Source organism: Seriola dumerili, unplaced genomic scaffold (assembly GCF_002260705.1).
Source record: "Seriola dumerili isolate Sdu_G_001 unplaced genomic scaffold, Sdu_1.0 BDQW01000378.1, whole genome shotgun sequence".
Classification (NCBI taxonomy): domain Eukaryota; kingdom Metazoa; phylum Chordata; class Actinopteri; order Carangiformes; family Carangidae; genus Seriola; species Seriola dumerili.
The window spans coordinates 676,919-689,466 of NW_019174633.1; positions in this window are offsets into that span (position 1 = coordinate 676,919).

Here is a 12,548-nt window from a genome sequence, read left to right on the forward strand (position 1 = left end):
CAGTAGGGTTGCAGACTGCAACAAAAAAAAGCCTTTCATGTTGAAAGAAATCCAACCTCTGGTTACTGAAATACCAAACCATCAGCTGTCAAATGTTAAAATAAGATACCAATGACAGCTACACATATATTTTTAACCTTCATTTTATCCAGGGAAGGATTTTAGCTGAAAGTGAAAACTACTCCATGCTTTATTTTCACACCTTCACAGTGGGATCCGTCCAGTACAACCTCAGTTTGCTACTGGTTGGTCACTGGATGAATCCCCTGCAGGGTGCACCTTGCTCACAAAGCGGAGAGCTTTTTTTCGGAGAGCTTTATTCATTCACTTTCCTAACCCAGATTTTCCCATTCAGTCCTGAGCCTCGTGAGAACTCCTCCAAACAACAGCTTTGGTTGCTTGTTCAAACACTGGACGTACAGTATGTCACGACCTCTTGTGGCTGCGTGAATAATGATTGTGGTCTTCGAAGGCCGAAGGCAGAAATAGCAGGAGGAAAGGAAAACGTAAATATTGTACTCGGAGTAGCTGCGGAGATCTTGGAACACACTGAAACGGCTAAAAATAGATCCAGCAAGGCAAATGGTCTGATGATGAGAAGGGTTGTGAACAAGCTGACAGTTTAGTCAGATTAGCCAGCACTGGATTTGGAGGTGCAACCAAAATTGAGTTCTCCCATAATGTTGGTAATAACTGCACAGGAAATTTATGGGTGATGTGATGTTGATGGATGTTTATTAAAGAGAGTTTGGGGCACAATTTTACCACCTTTTGCCGGTGTTAAACAGTTGCTTTGTTCCACATCAAGCAGGCACAGCAACATTAGCCTTTATTTTGAGTCTCTGTTTTGGAGTCAACCAACTTCTGGAAAAATGATCTAGTTAGCGTGCTAACTTCAGTATTAGAAAACACATGATAGAGACAAGAGCTAACATTGGTGTTGCTCTCCACCACTGGAGACAGCCCCTGGTGAGTAAAGGAATCAAGTTTGATGCTGAACTCGCAATGTTTCTTCTAGACTGGTGAGTAAACAGCTGTTAATGCTAATGCTGGCTATGTAGCAATAGCAAAACGTACAAATAGCTCCTTTAAGTGAAAGATCTACGCTGATTGTGAGGCTGTACGATGAGTTTATAGACAGATAGACATAAAAGGAGAAATAATGTGAAGCAAAAATGTGCTTCAGCCTCAAGATAACCACACCACCAAACACCACAGGCAGCTGTTCACAACTCATCTCCTACCGACATTACCATAATAATGGTCTTTGCCTAACCTTGACTGAATTTCTATAAGGGTCGTGGGTAGTTTTGAAAGGTCATGGCAAACAGTGGGTTTTACTGTTTAGGTTGAAGGTTGTTGGATGTAATCAGCAACGCGTCTAATCTCCGGATATCTCAATGTTTAGAGCCTTTGTATTACGTTAGCATGTCGCCCATAGATACTGGCTTACCAGACGGCACTCCCTCTTATTATTTCATGTTCCAGCCGCCCCGCTGTTTCATAAGGGTTTAGACTTAACTGGCAGAGGACACATGAGATGAAGCACCTGAGTGTGCTGAGCTTCATAGGGTCTTATTCTGCCCCACGATAGATAAAACTCCGTCTCCACCAGCCTCCTTCGCCACGCGCTCATCCCTCAGTGAAAAAGATTGAAAAGGAAGATTTCCTGGAAAATTTCAAAGCAGCAAACAGGATCAACAGCTTAGACGGCTTTTCACTTCTCAGCAAGTTCCTCGTGCCTAATGTTTAGGGGTTTTTTTTTTTTAGACGGATACTGCTGTGTGTGTGTGTGTGTGTGTGTGTGTGTGGAGGAAAGGGTGGTCTTGTGAGGGAATTTATTCTTCTGTGTATTGGAGTGTAAAAGATGCCAGAGTGCTGTCTTTCACTTCATGTGATGTGCAGCAGCCACATGAAGCAGGAAAATAAACCTCCCCTCACACACACACTCACACACACACACACACACACACACACACATACGCACACACACACACACACTCACACTGTAACTCCTGCCCTTTTACCATCACACACATTGTGACATTCATATAAATATACCCACTCAGTACATTATTACTTTAAAAAAGGCCATTACGTTACGCTCCCGCCGATGTCACTTTTATGGCCCCTGCTCTGCCGTATGAATGCAAATGAGACTGAGTGTATCCAGAGACTCAGCCGTCGCACAAAAACCAACAACCTGGAGATAAAAGCTTGTAGCTACCGCTGCCAAAACCCAGTGTGCATGAGAGGATTCTTCTTCCTGCCACTAATTCCTCAGTCACATCATTGTTTTCCTGATGAAGGTGAAGCGAAACAGCAGTTCAGCAGTTCTGCACCTTTATAAGGGATTGAATTCATTTGCAACAACTGTTTTCCTGCAAGCATCAAATTCCCCATCACGGCCAAAGGCCGTAAACCCATCGATCGGAATAGAGAGAAAAGGAGGAAGGAAGAGGGTTGGAAGACACAGAGCTGCACTCTGGCTGATGACAGCTGCAGCAGTCAGGGTCAAACAGCTAAGAGACATGGCCTCTGCATCAAACACTCCAGCATGTCCTCAGTCTGAATCCCAGTCCAAATAAACTGGTGGATAGAACTGGAGCCAGGGCTGGAATGGCAAAGTGTTTTGTTTACAGGGCCAAGGAACACAGGCACCCAACTGATATCAAAACCACTGTGTGTTGTTTGATGTTTTTCTTCACAGTTTTTTTGGCAAATTTTCATTTTGGTGTCTCCGACTAGTTTTGGGGGATATTGTTATTATCAGTAGTTTGAAGTTTAAAGTGTGTAAACTCACAGCAATACACTGTACAATTGTCAGAGTCAGAATTCCTCAGTGTTAATTTTGGCTAATATTGACCCAACACGACTTTTAGTAGCTTGGACTAAGGTCTTCTCTGTTGCGGCTCCGTTTGGGTGGCTGTGGTTCAGGAGGTAGAGCGGGTCGTCCACTAATTAGAAGGTCGGTGGTTTGATCCCCGGCTCCTCCAGGCTGTGTGCTGATTAGCAGATTTTGTTACCTTTGGTCAAAGGCAAGCTCGTAGCTGCTTCTCCCTGTTTCCAGTCTTTATGTTAAGCTAAGCTAAAAGGCTGCTGACTGTAGCTTCATATTTACAGCATACAGACACCTAACATGAAAGCAATTAAATGTATTTCACAAAATGTAAAACCGTTGTTTTAAGGTGACATGAACTGCATTCAGTCACTTATTGTGTAATTTAAGCAAACAGGACGAAAGCAAACAGGAAGTGTATTTGTTATTGGAAAAGCCATTTTGACTCATCGGAGCTTTCGAATTGAAGAAAAAACAAACTCACGTCTTCTTTATGTCATGAAATACAACAAGTTTTCTTCTTGGTTCTGTACTTCAGTAAAATGTGAACACAGTGATGCTATGTGATATTTACATTAAATGTGTCACTATGATAACTTATACTCAGACATAAAGATATTAAAAAGTAGTCAAGTGTGACTGGTGTCAGAATCGGGTTAAATTCCCATTCGATTTGGTTTATGGCCAAGACTGAAACATCTTATGAGATAATGATCTGTACCTGTTGGCACAGGTGTGATACTTGGTGAAGTGTGACTGAGAGTCAGGTGTTTTTGTCCAGTTGTGCACAAGAAAAAAAGCACTGAGATCCTCAGACGACGTTGGGGTTTCTCGATGTATTTGTCAGCTGCTACCGTTCAAAAAATTCATGCTGGGTCGCTTAGACCAGAATCCAGACATTAAATGGGTCAAGGAGATGAGTTGGCAAGAAATGCAAACGATAAGTCAGCTTTATTCACAGAGAGAACTGTTAAACCAACGTTGTGTATAAAATGCAGAAGAAAGCATATGCAGTAAGCACTTAATACTGCGCTGTGTGCTCATTATGCTCAATGTGACTGTGACCTCACACAGACACACAAGACAGAATAAATAGATTTACTTATTAAGTCATATTTTGTCACATTTTCATGATGATCAGACAAGAAAAGATGATGTTTTATCTGAGACAAGCTCTGCAACTAATTATTATTTTCATAATCACTTCATCTATTTTTTTTATCATTTCAAATGATAGATAGATAGATAGATAGATAGATAGATAGATAGATAGATAGATAGATAGATAGATAGATAGATTTTGGACAGTTGATATCAAAACAGATGCTACAGAACCAGAGATACTGTCTTTATCAATCATGCCTTCCTACATCTTATCAATACCTGGCGCCACCCACAATGCAGCTCTGTTCGGTCAGGGATTATTTTGTGTTGTGCCAGCCTCAAGCAGACATGTAGTCTTCCCTCCCCAACCAAAGCTGACTCAAGTGACATCGCTGGAGGACATTTGTCAGACTTCACACTGCTCCCTCCGGAGCTGCAAAAGGCTTCAGACAACTTGTTTTTACACAGGAACAGTAGTTCTCTCCCAAACCTGTAAACAAACTTTGATGTGAAAAAAAAAATCTGTGAAATTCCTCTTCAATCGATTAACAAACTTAATATTGATTTAGTTCATGTCAGCTAACTCAACCTTTTCAGAGAATCTGCCGTACGTCCACAGTGTGAGTTGGACTTTTCTAACATCAACAAAGGGTTAAACAAAAAGAAAACCAGCCTGTTGCAGCATGTGAAAGTTAGATTCTGCTATAATGACAGCACTGGTGTATACCAATTCCTATAAGCATTCAGAGGAGAAGGTGTGCAGCTAAGAAATGGAATCCAGCTGTTTGTTCTGCTTGTTATTTGGGCTGTGGGCTTCTCCTGTGTGCTGACCTGTTCTGACTTCTGGCTGCATGCGCTGCGCACATTGGGCCGATGCTCCTCTTTTCTGGCTGTGCTTTTGGCTTCCTACACTAGAGCTTGTTGTGAGAAGGCACCTATGCCCTCGCATGGTCAGAGCGCTATCTATGTTGAAATTCGATATCACATTAATGCTCAGTGTGTGTGTGTGTGTGTGTGTGTGTGTGGGTGAGAGTGACAGACTGGACATATAAGTCACAAGGACCTATGAGGTTTCACACTTCTTTCCAGAGGCGTCCAGAAGGTTTAAGACATGTCACGCTGCGTGTGCCGTCTGTTTGATGTGTGTGCGCCTGCATGAGTGTGAGTGTGTGTGTGTGTGTGTGTGTGCGTGCGTGTTATCTCTGGGACAAAGAGAGATAATTAGAAACTTAAGTATCGAGCCGTGATCACATCCAGTCTCTGAGGATTACAACCATTTCCTCACTTTCCACTTTAGTCTGTTCTCCATTCCCTCTCTCTCTGTTTCCATGTCCCTCCCTCCATTCCTCCGTCGTCCTGCTTGACCTTGTATTATTCTAATTATTCTCATTACTGTGCGACTTTAGAGACTTCCTGTAGCAGGCACCGTGCTAACTGCAGAGCCTCAGCTGACCTTGGACAGAATCAGATGATGATGGCTCATTTAAACACAACGGTGACGGTCCTCGGTTGGTTGTGTGGGAGGAAAGGAGGTGGGGGGGAGGGAAAGCAGTTTGTGGGCTCGCTCTGGGAGCTGGTTTGTCTCCTACACAGGTAATTAATACGCTTATTAACTCCTCAGCTCATATCATAATCAAAACCACGAGAGGAGGGTGGTGGGGGTGGAATATCTTAATGGAATTCACACAGCACTAACTTGCAGGGTTGAGCCTGATGGAAGAGGGGAAACAAAAGTACTTAAAGTTTGGAGGTGACTGAACCACTGAATCGTTTGATTGAGTGTGATGTGTTTCAGGCAGGTATATGTATGGGGGTCGATGGGATATGGCGAGGTGTGGGCGGTTGCCGTATTTCAGCCTATATGTCAGGACGAACTGGATTTCATAGTTTACGTGAGAGTGGAGCAGGAAATGGTCAGAACGTCTACGTGAAGGCCACGACCGCATGAAGAAAATGAAGCCACTGCTTCTTGGAATACACGTTAAAACATTTTTACAACTAGCAATACAAAATGAAATTAAGACATTAAATCTTTGCATCCGAAATGTTGTCTGCGAGTTATTTTTTATTAAAGGTAAAATGTGTCACAGTGTTGTTCATCATTAGCACCATAAGCACATTCTGCGGTTTGTTACAAGACCCAACAAAAATCACATCATCATCATTTTAAAGTATTTTTCATTTAAAATGAAAAGCAAAAATGACCATTCCAACTGAAATCACGATATCTACCAAAATAATTTTTGCATATCATGCAGCCCTACTCTCACATAGCGCAGAGAGAATGAATGGAAACCAGTGAGGCTCTTATTAAGGAGATGACATTACATTACATGCTGACTGTGCTGCCAACAACTATATAAACTATATAGAGAGGTAATACTGCACACTGCAATAAATAGCATGAAGAACGGTATTTGATGTCATGACAATCATAAAGATTCTGACTTGAAAGGATAAGCACTTATAGGCAGTCGGATCTGAGCGGAGAACATTGGTGAGCTGAGGAGCAGGCGCCATAACGAGTTGCATGGTCAGCTGATGAGTAAGAGATATAATCAGCTTAACATCCACTAAGAGTGTAACAGCTAAAAGCAATTTCAAAGTGAATGTAAACTGGGTGGAAGTTTAGTGGAAGTGTTTAAGCATCAGTGAAAGAGATTAAAAAAAAAAGCCGAGTCGTCAGTTGGCGTGTAGGTGTTTTATGCAGCTGAATCACGGTGAAGGAGCCAATGTTTTCTCAGAACTTATCATTTGACTGTGTACTTTATGTCTGATCGTTTATTATACCGACAGTCATCTGTTATTTTTACAATTTGTCTGGTTTTGGTGGTGGATTATTCAAACACTGTTCCAGTGAAACAGGCTTTGCTGAACTGTCATTCCTGGGTGAAGGAAGAAGGTGAGGGGATTTAATGTGCAGAGATCCACAGAACATTGCAAGAGGATTGCAAAAAGAAAAAAAACCCTTTCTTTAAAATTCATCTGAAGTACGCCCTTGGCCGCTGAGGTTGGATGGTCTGTCTGACCTCACTACTGTAGGAAACACTGCGGGTATTTGAGCGAGTCCATTGAGAATGCAGCGTTTCAGACGCCCGAGGCCACATCAGACCTCATCACGCCAGGCGTCTGGATCCAGGTGTTGTCTGAGTCGGCAGGCCTCAACCCTCAGCTTGTGTGCCAGCGCGTTTTTTTTTTTTCTTACTCAGGCGTGTGCGTGCATTGTTTGTGCTGCGTGTGTGTGCTTTTTACTAAAGGCCAAAGCAGACAAATCTGACTCGACACTCAAGAAAGACCTCGTAACCTCGACGTGAGGAGGGGGTCGAGCCTGCCAAACAATAAGATTACCCAAAACGACAGGGAGGAGGTGGGTTTCCTGATTTGTGAGAAGGCAAAAATAAATAAATAAATAAAACTCCCCGAGGGCTGTGATTGATGGCCTCTTTGTTGTGCATGTAAGCTAGCCTCACCTCAAAAGAGAGAAGAAAAAAAAAAGATTACATACGATTTTGTTTATGTGCGCCCGGTGCGCCCAGCAGCGAGGTGAGAGACAAAACATTGCACTTTAAATTAGCAGGTGTGACATGATTGTTTCTGCCGTGGAGTTGGGCTGAATGCAAAACAGCATGAGAATTATACATAGAGGTAACATACACAGCAGTGGAAAGATAAACAGCGCATTACATGGCTGCGGAAAACAGGGGACGATGCAAAAATGTTAATGTCTAGGGACAGAGCCAAAATGTCACAGGGATGTGCTTCTTCACCGCGGACAGCTGCAGAAAGCTGAGTCAGAACACGAATATTGTTCTAAGGGAATGAACAGGAAAATGTCTCCTCCACACAATTACAAATTCCCATGAATAATTTTTAGTGATACGTGGAGCAAAGAGGTGATAAATTGCATTTCTCTGCGTTTGTTGCGTGTGTGAGACACTCGAAGCGTGGGGTAATGATGCAGCGAGAGTTGGACGACTCTGGTGGCACTTTTCTTTTTTTCTTCTTTAGCATTCAAAGTTGCGGCGCCTGTCATTAGCTGGGAAGAGCCAAACCCTCTTGTGTCTACACACACACACACACACACACACACACACACACACACACCCACTCTCTCTCTCATAGACCTCAGAGGGCTGTGTTTGATCACACATCTTTGGCTCTTGGGAACATGGTGTTTTTGTTTACTGTTTACATGAACACATGCGCACATACACACACACGCACACGTATACACGTCAGCATGCATGCATACGGCTGCACACACACACACACGCACACACACACAGGGACCTGGATCAAAGGGAAGCCTGAAAAGAAGCTCAAAGGCAGGATTTCTTCTTCTCTCTTACTCTCTTTTTTTACCTTAAAAGAATGGCGGCTTTGGAGAAGCACTATGAAAAGAGATATATCATTTACAATCATTAAAAACTGAATGTGGGATGAGTTACGTCTGTATTTTTCTAAATGCCCTGAAGCTAGAAAGCAGGTGAAAGAAGGGGGTGCGTTTCTTTACACAGCTTTAACGGCTAAGAAAGGCCTCTGATCTCCATCTGCAGCCAGCCTTTGAAGGCCTAAATGCATTTCTAATTACCAGAGCGTAAAAAGCAAGTGGTAAATCCTCTATTGGTTTCAGAGATTATTTATAGTATTTGTGCTTTCTAGACTCTATTCAGCAGAGAGAGACGGGAGAGACCACGGTCTGACATATGAAATGGGCTGTGAGCCCCGTTTGATGCTGCTGTGTCACCGAGCAGCAGAGCTTCGGCCGTGACGGTCCACCTGTTGTCGGTAAAGGGAAGCTGAACTGACAGCCGGGTGACAAGTTCATGAACTGGACAAGTACAGAAAAGAGAATTTCCACTCTTTGAAGATGATTAACAGCACAAAATGAATACAAATGATGCCATATTTGATAGAAAAAAATAGAAATCTGTTACAGCTTCTAATGATTTGGATTTCTGGATTCATACTTTAGTGACACTGAATAGTGAACTTGAATTTGAACGATTGTCCTGCTCCCTTAAAGTTCACCGCTCAACCTGTCATCTCCAAATCTATTTCAGACTCAACACAACCCAATCATTTAACATATACAATCCAACCCGTGCCTGTAATCACGGGTTTTTGCTCGTACAGGCAGCATATGAAAAGGACAGGGAGCCACAATGGTAATAAATAAATGGTAAAAAAAAAAATAAATAAGACAAAATTTAAAAAGCAGTACAGTTGGGGCACCTTTGCGACCTACAACACAAGTATACTCCCACAGGACTGCTTGTCAGATGGTTGAATAGCTTTAACTTTGCGTGCACTTGCTTGTGCAGAGGTGAGGAAGTAAAGCAAGGATGTAGCTTCTCTCTAGCTCTCTTTTTTTCATTTGTTTTTTTTATTTTATTTCTATTTCTGCCACTTTTTGTGCATACACCTGAATGAAACACTATGAATGCCTTCCAGGGGAGACTGTCTGAAAATCTGCACCGTCATCCCCCATATTTAAACAATTATCCCGTCTAAGCCCTCTCTATGATAGCCGGCTTTTCACTCTCCAGTTTATAGTCGGTGTCTTAACCCCTACAGGCTGAAGTTGAAGTCGTGCTTAGTTCAGAACAGCCATACTTGAAAGGCAAAGTCCCTGGGTCGAGTCTGGCTGCAGACCTTTGTATATGTCTCTCTCTCTCTCTCTTCTTCTCTCTGTCTCTCTTTTCCTGTCATCTCTCTCACTATCTATCTGTATGCCATCAGAATAACTTGAAATACGCCATAATACATGTCACACAACAACCCACTCCATTATTAATAGAAGAAAGCTGTGTACATACAAGGAGATGGAGACTAGTAAATCCCAGTTAAAATGTGTCTACAACGCAATGAATTCTTCCCTCAGTCTACGTAACGGCCCCGTCTGAGAGTCTAAATATCTCCCGCAGCCTCTTTACTGTTTGCTTACTGAAGACATAGAGCCAGGGCTGAATGCAAACAGTTACCTGAGTGATCTCCCAGACGTAACGCCGGTTATAAAAACTTAACGAGCCACAGGGCATAATGTGAAGATATATATGTATCTATAAAGACCTTATTGGCTTTTCATTTGGGTCCGATGAAAAGTGTGGAGGAGAGAGGGAAAGCCTCTGAGTGTAAGGCATGTTCTACATAAATCGCACACAAGTGCCCACTTGAAAACACACGCAGAGACACTCACACAAACAAAACAAAAATAAAAGCACTCAGAGAAAATAATGAACAGAGTCCTTGAGTGTGAGTAAACAGATTCAGCTGTTCCTCTGCTCCCTGGGCTCAGAAGTGGCCCACTTACTTTCAGAAACAAATCACACACACATATCAGACAATATCATTCTTTAAACCAAGTGTTCAGGATACTGGTCAGGTACGATTATGATGTAATGTACAGTATGAACCAGGAGATGTGTCCCTGCTGGATCATTGAGTCTGGTGCTCAACAAGCATGCTTCATGTTGAGTAATAGTAAATGACTGATAGGTGATGAGAAACGTGTTCAGCTAACAAAAACCTGTGCAGCAGAGGAAAGTGATGCTAAACTGAAGCAGTCCCTGTATTACTGATACGACCATATTTTACTGAAAGTATGATAAAACCACTAACAACTTTGTCTTTTTACTTAAAGGTGCATTATTAAACTTTTGGCCACTAGGGGGCAGAAGAGCACCAAACACGCTAGCAGACATGACCAAACCATTGACTTGTTATTGCTAATATTTTAGCATCCAGTAAGATACAGAGCATCATTATCATCGGTAGAGTTGTGTTATAGGCCACCGATGAATGTTAAGTTTATTTTCTCTGTCATTTGAGCTCTGGTTTGGTCTTTGCTAATGTGAAAAATATCTGGGTTGTTAGCTTGCCAGATGCTAACGTAACGTTATGCGTTCTTTATCCGCTAGCTAGTTGCTATTTTTGATTTCCTGCTGTTTTGAAAGATGAGTGTCAGAGATGTTTTGCTAAAAATGTCTCACTGCTGAAAACTAGTCCGCAATCATACATATAAAAGGGATATTTAACTAGTCAAACAGAAATATTATAGAAAGCATAATTAAAAAAAAAAGGGAAAGCCACTACTAGAATAAAGTTGCATTATGGGTAATGTAGGGGCCACTGTATCAAGTCCACTCATCTGTCCATCGTGAGCCCGTCAATGTTGTAGAAGTGCAATGCTAAATTACAGTAATTCTTTGGGGTCTGGTTTAGTTCTTTGCCTTGCAGATGCAGTTTTTAGTTTTATATTAAAACATCCGTCTGGGAGATTTCTGCCAACAGCCCAAAGGAGGTGAAGTTTGTTTGTGGTGCTCACATCACGGAAACTTTACATTTAAAACATTCAAGAGCAACGCATACTTCCAGAAGCAATGTCCAAATCCAGAGACCTTGCTGTGAATAATTTTCCTATGCAGCTCCACAGACATCTCAAAACTTGGGCAAGTAAAACCAAAACTATTGGTGTGTTGTTAGTGTTAGCAAACAAATGCCAAAATTCAATATAGAACATATATATATATATATATATATATACATATAGAACATTATCATCCTTTTGGAGTCGTGTTTCGGCTCCCAGTACAAATGTAATTCAACACTCACTGGCCCTTTATTGACCCTTGTATACATATTTTAAAAAAATAAAGATATATTAATGAAAGCTTTATTAAGCATTAAAGAACTGTGCTCTTCTGTTAAATCATTATAGTGTATGCCAACGTGTTTGAACTTGAGAAAATGCTACTGAGGAGGATGGAGGATTTTTTTGTCTGGGGTTTTTTGTACTTACAAGGTTGAGAGGTTTCGTCTGTTGCAAGAGCATATTTATATTAGTCTCACCATACTTTAATATAATATAATTTAACATTTCAGAAGATGGATGTGGCCTTCACAGACTTGTGCCTCGACACAATCCTGTCTTCGAGCTCTGCAGGCAGTTCCTTCCTCCTCATGGCTTGTTTTTTTTTTTGTCTGCGCTGAGACCTGATACAGACAGGTGTGTGCCTTTCCAAATCGTTTCTTCTTTTGTCTTTAGCTTTAATGGGGTATAGTTGAAGAGAAAAAAAAAATGTTCTTTTTGATTTGCAACTGGCTGCAATATAACAAAATTTGAAAAAATTGAATACTTTCTGAATGAACTGTATTCATCAAAATACAAACGACTCATTATTGATCGTCAACAAAACATTCACCTTGTAGGCATAACAGCGACAGACAGAACGTCTCGGCGATGGGATGAAGGGAGAGCTTGTTTTTTGAGGTGATTGGGGAGGGAGGGGTGGGTAGTGCAGGAGTGTGGGCAGAGGAGGAGATGGAGGAAGAGGGGGGTGGGGGTAGGGCGGTGTTACAGACCTAAGCAGGTGTGACAGTTCTGAAAGCTTTCCTGGGGAAAAAAAGGTTTCTCTGGCCTTGTAGCGATGCTAAACTGAGCGTGACCCTCAGACTGAACCCGGCCATCTCTCTCGCTTTCTTGCCTAAATCGCCCAAGAACAGGAAAACCGTCCACTGACACTGTGTAGAGGATTTAAGCTTACAAATTCCTTTTCTCCTTCTGTTTGTCTCGCCATCACTTTCGCTTTATCTCTTATTTTCT